Source organism: Anopheles ziemanni, chromosome 3 (assembly GCF_943734765.1).
Source record: "Anopheles ziemanni chromosome 3, idAnoZiCoDA_A2_x.2, whole genome shotgun sequence".
Lineage (NCBI taxonomy): Eukaryota > Metazoa > Arthropoda > Insecta > Diptera > Culicidae > Anopheles > Anopheles ziemanni.
The window spans coordinates 83,740,315-83,743,046 of NC_080706.1; the positions used below are offsets into that span (position 1 = coordinate 83,740,315).

At 40.7% G+C, this 2,732-nt stretch overlaps 2 non-coding genes across 2 annotated transcripts; both read left to right on the top strand.

Moving 5' to 3' along the window:
* The first annotated feature begins 1,818 nt into the window (after positions 1-1,818).
* Trnav-aac (transfer RNA valine (anticodon AAC)) lies at positions 1,819-1,891 on the top strand. The gene has a single exon. It is a non-coding gene; the product is annotated as a tRNA-Val (tRNA).
* A 464-nt stretch (positions 1,892-2,355) lies between these two features.
* Positions 2,356-2,427, top strand: Trnah-gug (transfer RNA histidin (anticodon GUG)). Its single transcript has one exon. It is a non-coding gene; the product is annotated as a tRNA-His (tRNA).
* Positions 2,428-2,732: the final 305 nt, after the last annotated feature.

Genomic DNA, 2,732 nt, shown 5'->3' on the forward strand with positions numbered 1-2,732 from the left:
TTGTCTTTTTGGACGACAGGTTTGAGATAGCCTCATAAAAAAGTCGGTGGAGCATTTTCCAGAGCATACCATCCCTAAACGAAAATCGGTGCTGGTGTAAATGTAAGTTTGACGGGTAAAGTCCACTGCCCGTTTGTCAAGCGCTAGACGACATGCGATTAGTGTGATAACATAATTTCGGAAACTCATCTATTAAATAAGAGTATGCCCGTCTCATTTATGACAAATTGGCGGCCATTTTAAATCATCAAGTTGGTCAGCCCCACCCTGTGTAACGTTTTTTGTTTGGATAAATCATCTTGATTGATTTGCGCTTCAAGATTCAGAGCTTCCTGAGTTCGTAAAGTGGTGACTTACAAAAGAAACATGTGTTTATGTATAACAAATGTATGTACATTTGATGTTTGGCTTCGAAATATGGTTTAAAATTATAGAGGATTAATTTTAAAATATCCAATTATTTGTAAAATTGAATCCATGGACACTAACAATGCTCATTTTAGTCAACAGAAATTGAGTATATTTTCTATAAATTTATATTCAGGAACGTCAAAATTGATGATTTCCGTGGAAAGCGTTTGTGTGAAATGAAACACATGCAAACAGTTTTCAGTGGAAGTAGTTTTATCAGCTGTACCGTTTTCACGTTATAGTCTGTAAAACTAACTGAAAAATTCTCTCCGGAATGAGCAAAATCAATTATCCTAATGAGTCATGAAAGTAATCAATAATCATTCAACCGTCCTATCGGGCTGCCCGAGGATCATGCACCGTTTGCGTTCACCGTTCGCTGCACGGCTAAAGGAATTATCGAATATTCTGCTGATTTATTTATGTTTTCATTTCGTGTCCCATTTGCATTCGGCAACGAGTTCCGATGGAACGGCACGTACCGAACCAAGCGAGAGTCGTCGCATCCTTTGCAGCGTTTCTCCGGGCTGCAATTTGTACGCTCGAATTTGCATTTTCCCCAGGGTGGGGGACCGTCATCCAGGAAAAGCGCACACTGCACAAATGCAGAATGCAAATGTCGTGAAAATGGGATGGATTTCTCCTGCTCCAAACCGAGAATGCAAGAATCACGGTGCAATCGAGCGGGCCGCTCGTCTAAGCTACGAGGATGTTTACCTACCATTGCACAAACCACGCCCTCGGAAAAACATGGAAAATCATCCCCTTCTCGAGGCGAACGTCGTCGATGTTGTCGACATCGTCATCGCCGCCGTTGTCCTGGTCGGTGAAGTTTGTAGCGTAATCTACAGGAAGTATTGTATGTCCTCGCCAGATCGATTGTGTGCACAGCGAGGCAAAGCAATGGCGGGAAAACTCATCCATGGGTTCTGAGGAATACATCAGCATATGGTACAGGGTTGGATAAATAACTAGTTTCTTAGAATTTGCTGCATGATTTAGCGGTTGGGCAGTAGAGTGTGGAAAAGAAGTCATCGTGCTGCCGGGACATGCTTTTTGGAAGATTCTTCTAGACATTATTAGAAGTGCTTATAATTTCAATTTGAGATTTAAATTTTATTTCCTTTATCTGTAAATGTATTTCTACCATTTATACTTCTCTGTTTCATTGTTCGACGTGTGAAAAAACCACAACAATGGCTCCATGTATCGTCAGCCGTCTTCAAATCAATGTGTCAGTTTCCAAATGTATAGGATTATCGCTTATTGCTAGGTGATCTGCTTGTGCCATGCAATTAAACGAAAATATCGCAATATATCTGTCAGGAGATTGTTGAAGAAATAAAAGTAAAATTTAATGCCATGCGCATTGATTTCATACAATAACCTGAGTCACAATAGCCATGTGTTTCCGTGGTGTAGTGGTTATCACATCCGCCTAACACGCGGAAGGCCCCCGGTTCGATCCCGGGCGGAAACATGGATTCATTTTTTGCTACGATTTTGCATAAAATTTATTATGAATGATGACGGTTGCGATATATTTTTAAACGCAGCTGCTAGCCACGAGGTTTTGGTGCTAATTATCTTTGCTGGCAAATCTTATCAAATGTTTCTGAAGTCTTTATCTTGAAAGGCTCCCCACCATGCGAAATGAACATCTATTTTTACGTTCACCGCGGTCTTGCCGTGTGTGAGCGAGTCTTTCTCTTTTCCATCTGTTTACCAAATAAATCGCCTTCGTTTCAACGGTAAGAGCTTGTGGTGGGGTTTATTTTCCTTTCACTTCGATTTTGCTCTACTTTCCCCATATCTTGGACTCGGGCCAAGTAGAGCGTACCCGTCGTGTGAAACGTTGGCTTAACGTTTTTGGACTGCAGTTTTACACTTGTTTCTTGGCAAGTGGAGCTGATTTCACCTGAGGACTACAAGCTACCATCTGTAGCCGTGATCGTCTAGTGGTTAGGACCCTACGTTGTGGCCGTAGTAACCCAGGTTCGAATCCTGGTCACGGCAGTGTAAACGGAAGGTGTGGGGGTGGATTAGAGTTAATGAGAATCTCTCGAAGTCTCCCCCTCCTTCAACCGTTCAAACACTGTCACGGAAGATGAGTAGCAATTCAAATATTTTTATTTCATTTCAAATTTTCAAGATCAAGATATGAAATGATGGTACTTTTGATGAAGCTTCTTTTAAAACTAACACAAATTGCTATAAAAACTTATGCACGTTCTTTGAATGAAGGTTCTCTTCAAACGTTATAACTGATAGCTAAAATATAAAGAAAAGTTTAGCCAAATTTGAAACCTATCTATAAATTC